The following is an 11,864-nucleotide window of genomic DNA, read 5'->3' on the forward strand; positions in this document are numbered from 1 at the left end:
GAGCTCAGCATTTGTGAAATCAGATCCGAGGCACCCAAAATCAGATTCCAGGGTCAAATTTTCTGCAGTGCTGAGCACCCACAACTTCAGCTGAAATCAAAGGTAACTGCAGGTGCTCATTTGTTCTGAGGCTAAAGGTCTGAAGTGGGGCACCCAAAACCAGTTGTCATTACAAAAAAATTGGATCTAAATCTCTTTGGCCATTCTGTATGTCCTGTGGTCTACACTTGGGGACTGAGACTCAAAACTCAGGGTCTGGCTTTCATTAACTTGCTTTTTGATTTTGGAGAAGACACTTCACTTTTGTGAGACAATGGGGGTGAGGTAATATCTTTTATTGGACCAACTTCTGTTGGTGAGAGAGACAAGCTCTCAAGCCAGCAGAAGTTGGTCCAATAAAAGATATTAGCTCACCCATCTTGTGTCTCTAATATCCTGGGAATGATACAGCTACAACTACACTTCATATTTTACTTTTGTATCAGTTTTAACCAATTGTAAATTAATTGTCTCAGGAATCTCATCTAGGCTAAATAAATATTTATAAAGCACTTTGCATTCCTCAGATGCTAGGAGTGTAAAACTTGTTATAAAGATCTGTCACATTTCAGACCAATGATTGACATGAGACTGGCCTTGAGCAGAAGAATGCACTGTTTTGTGGATCTATCTTGTTACACTGGTTAGTTGACCAGTCATCTGAAGGGAATATTTCACATTTACTGAAGATAGCTTGAATGTTATAAGAGATCAACATCTTAGATAAGGATGTGTAAGGGTAGAATATTTAAAACTAACAAATGACCATGGGTGAATGAAAATCTGCAACAATCAAGCGGTCACATTAACTTTTCTCATTGAGAACCTTTTTTACTGACCTTTCAGAGAAGCAACTTTCTCCTACCAGTGCCTTGTCTTCTAAACCTTCTCTCATTTTGCAGTGCCTGACAAAGCAATCAAGTTGTTTTAAATAAATTTGTTAGTCTCTAAGGTGCCACAAGTACTCCTTTTCTTTTTGCGAATACAGACTAACACGGCTGCTACTCTAAAATAAGTTTTTAACTCTCTGAATTTACATTCTGAAGTGCAAGTGCAGTGTTATCCTTAGTCAGAATTGAACCATTCTAAACTCCAAATGGGTGATTATTTAGTTGACAATAAGAGAGCACTTTACAACTAATCTTGCTAGAAACATGTAATTTGTCACAGGTTTTTTTTGTTTTGTCTTGGTAAATGCAGATTGTAACTCAAACAAAGCAAGAAGGCTGTAGACATTTAAAAAAACAAAAAAACTGAGGGCATACTCTAGTGTTGTGCCTAGGACAAAGAGCTGGCAACTCCTGAGTTCTAATCGTTGCTCTGGCACTAACTTTCTATGCAGTTTTTAGCAAGTTGCTTCAGGCCAAATTTTTCAGATGTGGGTGCCAAAGATAATGAATGATCATGCATTATTTTGAAAGCCAGATTCCATCAGCCAAGTACACAATGCTATTTGTACATGGTGTACATAAGCAGAGAGAAATGCATTCAGTTTTAAATGTTCAGACTTCAAACAAATATAATCAAGGGGGGAAAGCTTCTAGGCAGTAAAAAGAGAATTCACAAGCCAAAACAATTAAGTTGGAAGGCAAAGTATACTACTATTTTTTTTTTTAAACCTAGCATTTTAAACTTATTTTCAATGTCTCCAGAGCCTTTTGCTGTAGAGAGAACCCCAAATGGGAGGGGAGTTTTTTCTTTATGATGTATAAAGAAGTTGAAAGGTTTTGTCAATATAATGTTTCTACTTTGTGGCTGCTGTTTGCTAGAGATTCAGGTCTTGTTACCCTATTCTTCCTGGAAAAATTGTAAAACTATCAGGATCATGACATGAGCCCCAAGGAAATGAAACCTGGGTAACTGCAAAGAGAAGGGATGTTTAGGCAGATTGTTGAATACTTTATTTTGTTTTGTTGCTTTTTAACTCTTATCTAGCAAACAGCTGGGAAGAATCACCTCTGTTAAATTTCCACCAAGTACATGTGGGGAAAATGCTTCCATCCTAGTTCTTTGGCTCTTCAGAGAGACCAAAACAGGGAAACGAAGAATGTATTTAATATTTCTAAGGTAATAAGAAAAAAATCCATACCACTTCCAGTCTTTATCCTTCTATCAGACCTTCTCTACTCATCTAGAGTTCTCTACCTATGGCCCCATTACCATTATCTGAGCAGCTACATCATAAAGAAGAAAAAAAAGGCCAGTCATTTTCACTCTGTCCAAGCTATTGATAAAATAGGCAAATAAATTGAAACCACTGGTGTTGAGGACAAACCTTCATATGCTTAGTTTAGTGTGGATCTATCACCTTAGAGCAAGGGTGTTTTGTATTATTATTTTTTTAATTAATTTTGCTGAGTTGGAGCAGCAGCTTCCTCTCCACTATAGTAAATGAAGCTTTCAGGAGACCACATCTTCTGTATTCCAGTTCTGATCTTAATGTGGATTTTAATAGTCAATCAAGATGCTTGCTAAATTATAGTACTGTACATTAGGTCTATTCCTACACTGCTGTAGAAATTTTGATCATTTGGTTTTATTACTTTTTTGATTTAATGAACAGAAAACATTAAAGCTAAATGCAAAACAGCTATATAAAAATGTTCTATAAAATCCAGAAAAATGACAGCAGTGGAAAATACTTACCAAAGCCATTGTCCCTGGTAAATGCCATTAACTTCGATCGAATGCTTCTGGTGGCCTTTGTGTTTTTTTTTTCCCCCTCTCTCCTACATTCCTTTTTCTATATTCAGAATGTTCAAACTGTACATCAGTATCTCTTGTCACATGGCTATAAAAATAACTCACTCCAGCCTGTCTTGTTTATTAGGCCAGGATTCAAAAGTCAGAATTGATTAATCACCCAACCTTCTATCATATAAATATAGCTGCTATAAAATGAAAAAATCTATAAAATTCCCCTATAGTTAAAGAATCTGACTATACCACCAGCTGCAAGACTCTATCAAAAGTGCTAGTTATCCTACAGAAATGGTGTAGAGCACTACAAGTTACTGCAGTGTTTGGAATCAATATTATATTTTTTTTTACTGACAGATGAATGTGTATAAAGTGCATTGGCTATGAAATGCACTAGGACATCATCCATTTTTTCATTAGTGATGAAAATGGAGCCAAAAATGAATGTGAGCAGGAGTAAATGTTGCAAAGTTGACAGTGAAAACAGCTTTTAACCCAAACTGGACAGTGGATTTTCTTTTTATTATGCTACCTCATTTAAATGCAGATCCTTTGTGTTTAATATGCAAAATCACTCTCTCTGTCTGTAAGGTCATCAACGTGAGGTGCCACTTTGAATCAAAGCGCAGTAACTTCAATGGGGCCTATCCTCCTGGCAGTGTTGCAAGACGTGACAAAATTGAAAATCTGAAGTCTTCATATCACATTTCAAATGTCATTCTTACAACATCAGCGACTGTAGAGGAAAAAGCAACAGCCACTTCTCTTTGGATAATGTTGGTACTAGCTAAAAAGAAAAGGCCTTTTCTGGTTGCCAAGCTTGTGAAGGAGTGCCTGTTGGAAATGCTAGAAGAGCTTTTTGCTGGAGATGAAAACAAATATGACAGTGTGAACTGCGTGAAGGCAAGTTCCCCTGTCTGATTCCACGGCACTGTGAAGATTGGAGGTAATTTACAAGGATTGTTTCAGCACTACTTTCCAATTAAAAAAAAACAACAACCCACCAAATACATGTCCCTTGCAGTGGACGAATCAAACAATTAAAGTGACACTGCCCAGCTATCACTGTTTGTTAGAGTTTATGATTTTATGCTGTCTGAAACAAAAACTCCACAACATGAAGGAAAAAGAAGCAAAACTTAACTGCGACATCTACTTGCTGAGCAAATGCAAGAACCAAAATATAATCCCCAGAGGTCTCACCATCTATAACTCTCTAACCACTATATACAGCTTCAAACAAGTAGAACAAAAGGACTTCAGAAAAACTCAGGCACCATCTCCTGCACCTCACATAGTCCAGAAGGGACCACCTCAAACAAGAAATCATCACACGCTCCCACGCACTGGAAAGAAAAAAAAATGATCAGGAAACCTACCTGGCTATCATGCAAGAAATGCAAAATAAATATCAGAAAAACTTGATCAGAGACACAAAAACGAGTGGAACAACTCCACAGCACTACAACTCCTCCACAGTACACAGAACTTTACCTCCAGGATAAGTCATCACACCAGGGCCCACCACATGGGTACTATACAGGATCTCAGCATCATCAATTTATCAAAAGTACCTCTAACCAGCACAGAACTATCTGTATTCTCCGAGGAAGTGAACTTCTGCACCACCACAGAACCTGATGATACCATACTAACATATGGAGAATTAGAAGAATTTTTTTGCCGACTCTACCTCAAATAATTATTTTACAACAACGACACCACCCAAAACTACCGTGTCCCACTGGCAGTCATAAGTAAAAAAAGAATCTTCTGATTGGACACCCCACAGTGGATGAAACCACACACTTGATCATTATGTTGATTGCTTCAGGAAAAAAAAATGGACTATGAAATCCTTAAGAAACATCCCATCCCAGAGACAATGCATCGGTGGGAAGGCATGTGGAGTCACATCCCCCCCACCCCTGAGCTGCTGCTTGGCTTGCACTGAGCATGCTCAGTAACATCTGCTAAAGCTACTGCCCTCACTCCATCCCTCCCCCTGCCCAATCGGTAGGTAAGAGTCATTTCTGCCATCCACCACAATCTCTCCACCTCTGAGAGGACAGCTGTACAATCCATGAAATCCAGCCACCAGATAGTGATCAAACTAGTGGACAAAGGAGGTACCATCATAATTCTCAACCATGATGACTACATCGGTGAGGCCAACCAACAACTCTCTGACACCACCTACTATAAAGAACTCAAAGAAGACCCCTCACCACAATTCACCCATGAATTTAAGGATATAATCAAATACTTCCCCAAACAACTCCAGGAGAAACTCTACAACCTCACCACCCATAAACCCACTGCTGGGATCTTCTACATGCTTCCTAAGATACACAAACAAGGGAACCCAGGTAGTCTACTCCTGAGGGAATTGGGCACAAATAAAATAAAAATTCTATGACAAAAATTAAAATTCTGCGCACAGTATCTTAAAATTCTGCAAATTTTATTTGTCAAATGTATGTGGAGGCTCCAGCATGGCATTGGGGAGCACACACTACTGGCTGCCCAGAGGTGGGAGATCACTGTGCAGCTCCCCGCACTAGGACACGGACTCAGCGATGAGGCTGCACCCAACCCTGACACAGCACAAGGACAGGGCCCTTGAGTATTTCTGGGGCAGGCCCTGCCCTCCATGCCAGGTGCACCAGGTGTGGGCAGGCAAGCTCAGCAAGGCAGGATCTAGGTGTGGAGGGGCTTAGTGTGGGGGGATACAGGTGTGGGTTGAGAGGGTTCTGTGTGGGGCAATCTGGGTGCAGGCAGCTAAGTGGGAGATCTGGGTGCAGGGGGGATCTTGATGCACAGGGCTTGTTGGAGGGTTCTGAGTGCAATGGTAATGTGACTGCAGGGGGGTCCAGGTGAAGGTGGTCGGGGCTCAGCGGGGGGTCTGGGTGTGAGGGGGAATAGAGCTTGGCAGGGGTCTTGGTATGGGGGTCTCAGATACTGTGGGAGTGAGGCTCGGTAAGGTGGGAATCCAGGTGCAGGTGGCTCATTGGGGTGGTCCAGATGCAGGGGGATTGGGGCTCATCAAGGGGGGGTTCTGGGTGCAAAGGGGTGAGGCTTGGAGGGAGGGTCTGAGTATGAGAGGGTCTGGATGCAAAGGGGTTGGGTGGATGGGGGAGCAGCTCCCTATAAAGTGATCCCTCCCCCTACAGCTGAGGAGTGATGGGTGCAGGAAGCGTGTGTGTTGGGGGGAAGAGTTTGCAGAGCTTCCTACAGCCAGGGGAGAAATCTGGGGGTGAGTCTGACATAGCCCCAGATGCCGTGCAGGGGAAAAGGAAGTACCGTCCTCCCCAGCCCAGCTGGGACTAGCAGATGAGCCTGATGCAGGGTAGGAACCACCAGCCAGGTCTTCCCCAGTACCATCCCCTGCCCCACAGAGATTTACCTCTCTGCCAGCTGACCTGGGCACCCAAAACATACAGCTGGGGCAGATTGCATGCTGCTGTTGTGGCTTCCCTTTGCTTCCCTGTCAGGAAGTTATTTTTCTGCGAGGAAGCAAAGAAATCCGCTGGGGACAATTTCTGCACATGCGCAGTGGCACAGAATTCCCCCAAAGGTAGTAGACCCGTCATAGCTGGTGACAGTACTTTTACAGAAGGAATATCGGGATTCATAGAAACCATCCTCAAACCACTCCCCACACAAAGGGCAAGCTTTCTCCAGGACACAACCGCCTTCCTCCAGAAACCCTGCAACATTAACAACCTCCCTCAGAACACCATCTTTGCCACCATGGATGTCTCCTCCCTGTACACCAACATCCCTCACAATGACGGCATTGCTGTCTGTCTCAAATATCTACAAGGTAATGGACAACACTCCGATATCCATCCCAGACTCATCCATTTCATCCTCAGCCATAACAATTTTACATTCAACAACAAACACTTGGTTCAAGTCATGGGAACAATCATGTTTATTAGGGTGGCCCTCCAATATGCCAGTCTCTTCACAGGCCTCCTTGAGGATGAATTTCTGGACAAACGCAGCATGAAACACCTGAGATACATGGATGACATTGTCATTCTCTGCACAGATGACCTAAACTCCCTCCTAGATTTCCACCACGCTTTCAACAACCCCACTCATCCATCAGACTTCCTCTAGAACACCTCTGCAACAGCATCAGCTTCTTGGCCACTATGATCAGTGTGACCGGGGTCCCAGGAGGGGCCAGACTGAGATTGCTCAATCAGGGCAAACAGCAACAAATGGGGCAGACAATCCCCAAAACTGGTGGTTATTCTAATAATTAGATTCACCAAGCCAGCAACAAAACAGCTTTTACAATACCTTACTGGTTAACCAGAAGCCAAAAACGGTTCCCTTAAAGCAATCCATCGTTAGGCTCCCACCCAGACAGCCAGGTCAAATATGAGGAGGATTACTGAAAATCTTGTTAATCATATATAAAGTTCTGCTTACCCACTAGGTCAATGAATATTTCAGATCTTACTCAAATACAGCCAATTCTTATTAACTAAACTGAGATTTATTAAAAAGAAAAGAGAGAGTATTGGTTAAAATATCATTTTAAATACAGATATGAATAAAATTCTTAGGTCTGCTTCATAGTAGAGGTGGTGAGCTTTAGAGCTGCAAAGAGTTCTTTGAGAATTAGTTCCATAGGTTAAATTCCAATGTCCAATATCAGGGTGATCCGGACTGGAGCTGGAGACCTGAGTCTTGCTATTCAAACTTCCCCTGAGGAAGCTTAAGCCGATCTGAGATAACAGGATCAGGGCCCTAGAGTTCTTTTATAGATCTCTGGAAGGCTATTGACAGCCTCTTGACAGTAAGTGAATAATAGGTGATCATCATGGCTTTGAAGACTTCCTATTTCCTAAGTTTCAGAGTAGCAGCCGTGTTAGTCTATATTCACAAAAAAGAAAAGGAGTACTTGTGGCACCTTAGAGACTAACAAATTTATTTGAGCATAAGCTTTCGTGAGCTACAGCTCACTTCATCGGATGCATTCATCCGATGAAGTGAGCTGTAGCTCACAAAAGCTTATGCTCAAATAAATTTGTCAGTCTCTAAGGTGCCACAAGTACTCCTTTTCTTATTTCCTAAGTACCACCAGTAATTAGCTGCATGGATTAGCATAAGGCAACTGCCCATCTCCTGCCATTTACAGGTAGTTTACTACAAACTTCAAAGAGAAATAAAGACAATGATACAAAAATATTATTAAAGCTAATGTTAAAAAAATTATATAGTACATAGGTTGGGAAAAGAGTGTCTGTACATCTGGGTATAGCGCTTAGATCATCCACAAATACAAAATTAGTTTTTTAAAAGTCATATGATACATAGAGCACATAATCAGCAATAAACCAAATTTAGGTGAATAGATTTAACAATACAGTTTAGCAATTAGAATCCAAATACTCAGGTACATCACTCATGAAAAGCTGTACAGAGATTTGGTTGTGGAAAGCAAAATATATCAATGAATGGCAATTGTCCCTGAGTAATTGAGAATTAGGTTGGTTGCCCATCTAGAAAATACTTTCCTAACTGCGCTTTTCATCGGCACTCTAGCTCATCCCTCCTGGTATTGCAGATGTCCAGTGATGTGTTCTATGTAGATATCTCTCGACCACATGATGGTGTCCGGACACCATGAGTTGCCACATCAGCTGAGCGTAGCATTGACCGATTCCGCATTCTCTCAGCACTCACTTGTTACTAGGGTCCCATGTGCTTAAGGCTCCGATGATCAGTATGTGTGTCTGCACCTGGTAACCCTTAGTTCTCAAGGTTTCGGCCAGAGGGGCATATTTCTCTACCTTGCGAGCTCGGGCATCTCCTTTTGATATTTGAATCAACAGAATGGGGTTCTCAAACTGGGGGTCGGGACCCCTCAGGGGATTGCGAGGTTATTACAGGGAGGATTGTGAGCTGTCAGCCTCCAGCATTTATAATGGTGTTAAGTATATAAAAAAGTGTTTTTAATTTATAAGGGGGTCACACTCAGAGGCTTGCTATGTGAAAGGAGTCACCTGTACAAAAGTTTGAGTACCACTGCAATAGAACATAGTGACAGACAGGAATTCTCTGGTTACATTGTTAACCTCTAACAAGATATAGTTAACAAAGTAGCAGCCGTGTTAGTCTGTATTCGCAAAAAAAAGAAAAGGAGTACTTGTGGCACCTTAGAGACTAACAAATTTATTTGAGCCTAAGCTTTCGTGAGCTACAGCTCACTTCATCGGTGTACTCATCCGATGAATTGAGCTGTAGCTCACGAAAGCTTAGGCTCAAATAAATTTGTTAGTCTCTAAGGTGCCACAAGTACTCCTTTTCTTTTTTGCGAAGATATAGTTAAACAGACACTAAAACAATCACTATCTTCTTCTAATTCTCTAACAATACAAGTCTACATTTCAAAGCTCTAATTTATCTAACATGGAATGGCCTTAATTACCCATTTACATACGTTTTAATACGTCTCTAAAGGTTGAATTTGGGTCATGTAGCCTGCTAGGTGCTTAACCCTTTCTGGCTCAGTGACACAATCAGCTTGACCAATGGAACCCTACAGATAACTATATACAAGAAACCTGTGAGATCACCATACCTACCTTCACACATCCAGTAGCCACCTTGTGATGATGTGTTCACCCCACACCAGTCCTGAAGGGACTAAGGTGGCATAGACAGGGCCAATTAACCTTATAGGCCACACCCGATTAAGAATCTGGCTTGACTGAAAATGACTAATGGCTGATCAAACCCAGCAGGAGGAGAAACTGGCTAAGGTATAAAGCCAGGAAGTTGGGGGCAAAAAGGGGTTGAAGTGTGAAAGCTGGTAGTCGCTCTCTAGGTTTAGGGAGGCAAAAGGAGGAAACCCTAGGGACAGAGAGATGTCCTGGGATCCTGGCCCTGAGGGAAGGATTTATTCAGAAGTTGTGAGGAAGAAACCCTGTGGGATATGAAGTAGGAAGCAGCCCAGTGAAAGAGCAGCAAGATTAGAGGTTGTGCAGACCTTGGCTGCTGATTGTAGGGTCGCTTGGCTGAAACCCAGAGTAGCAAGCAGGTGGGGTTCTACTACCAGCCGCTGGGAAGTGGCACAGGATTGTGGGGGACGTCAACCAGACAACTTGTCCAGAGGCACTTTGACAGCTCTGAAAGGGGGATTATATAGTGACCTAGCTGGAAAGCTGAGCCATGAAGAGAGAGAGAGAGAGGCCACAGGGTGAATGTGAGGTTCTAGGGTGCAATCTAAACTAATGAAGAGTTGTCACCTTTTACCCTGTACCCCTGAGTGCCTTATTATGCCTTGCCACTGTGGTTTGTCTGCCTGGAACACCCACAGACTGCAACAAGTATGAACTTAGTCTCTATGTATTATACAGCCCTAGTTAAATGCTTTGGATTTCAGGAGCCTGCCTGCCACACCACAGACTTCCAATGGTCTTCACCAGCATTGGTTAACCACTGGTAAAATAACTCCACATCTCCCCAGCCTCAATTTTGCCCAAAAACCTGGGTTCTGCACTGTCCAGCCCTCTCCAGGAAGCTGAGATTTTAAAGGTCCTGTTGTCCCTGTAAGAGTCAATATTCAGCAGTCTGCTATTTTAATTGGAGTTACTAAACAGTTCAGTTTAAACACAGCACTGAATTAGTTTAGATTAAAAATAAAATAAGTTTATTTAACTACAAAGAGAGAGATTTTAAGTGAGTACAAGTATCAAGTATTTAAAGTCAGAATGGTTATAAGAGAAATAAAAGTAAAATGCTTTCTAGAAGATAAAATTTAACAAGCTAGACTTGGTTCAAGATAAAATCCTTATTACATGTTCCCAGCAACATGACTGACCAAATTCAGGGCTGGTTCTTTTGTCTTCTTGGGCAAAAGAGAGATGAATCAGGGTGTTTTTGCCCCTCACTTTTATAACCAGGTCACCCTTTGAAATGCATTTTCCTGAGGGTTATCCCTAAATAAAGTTCATTCCAGTTGTGAGGAGGGAGACATGGAATCTCATGGTGAAAGAGGTTCCAGGCTGTTTGCTAAAATGCAGATCAAACTGTTTCTGCGCCCCTTTGTTGCCAAAGAATGGCTACTTGACAGGTGATGGCCAATCAACTTTGATGCCACCTGGCTAGAGGCACCAACTTGTCTTTTGTCTTTGATAATCCAGTTTACCCACTCTCCAGATTTGTCTGGTAAACCCATTGTAGTCATAATTTCAGTTTATGTTCATCTTAATATGCATTTCATACATACATTACAAAAGAATATTAATTATCAGTGTGTTGTTATTTTTAAAGGATATCTCAGTAGGCATATTTTGCACAAAGATTATTACAATAATATGCAGGGTGTGAATACAGGGGTGCTTTTTGTCACAGTGAGTGAATGATAGAAGAGGGCGCCAGACTGGATGAGAGCTGATACCCTAGACACAGCCATTAGGAGGGGCCCCAGTGGTGAGTGAACCCCGTTACACATCCCAAATACACCAAGAAATTTGTTACCTATAGCCAGGTCCTCAGACACCACAGAATATGCTGCGAGGAGAAAATCTGGGATAAACATCTTAAAACTGCCTTCACCAAACAAGGACACTCTGCAGAGAAGCAGATCGGCTCATGGAACAGGCTACCTGAGTACTCTGAGAGAACCTGCTTCAATACACAAAAAAAGCAACCCTCTGATCACACACCCCTAGTTGTCAACTACTACCCCACACTGAAACCCATACAGGGTATCATTAAACAATTACAACCCACATTCAATGGGGACCACGTCATGAAAGAAATCTTTCCTGAAACCCCTGTTCTGGCCTTAAAACCACCTCCCAGTCTTACAGAGCTCATCATCAGAAGCAAACTTTCCATAGACCAGGATCCACCAACTCAAAGTGGCACCAGACCTTGCCAGAATAACCGATACAAAACCTCCAGATATATCTCCACTGCTGCGATGATCAATACCCCCCAAAACACACCTTTCAAAATCCATGGTCCTTCACATGTCTGTCACCTGTGGTATACCTCATCCAGTGCACTAAATGCCCCAATAACAGTTATGGGTGGGTGAAACCAAACAATCACTACACTCTTGAATGAACTCACACAGAAAAATGATAAGTTTC

The sequence above is a fragment of the Dermochelys coriacea genome, chromosome 1 (assembly GCF_009764565.3).
Source record: "Dermochelys coriacea isolate rDerCor1 chromosome 1, rDerCor1.pri.v4, whole genome shotgun sequence".
In the NCBI taxonomy this organism is placed as follows: domain Eukaryota; kingdom Metazoa; phylum Chordata; order Testudines; family Dermochelyidae; genus Dermochelys; species Dermochelys coriacea.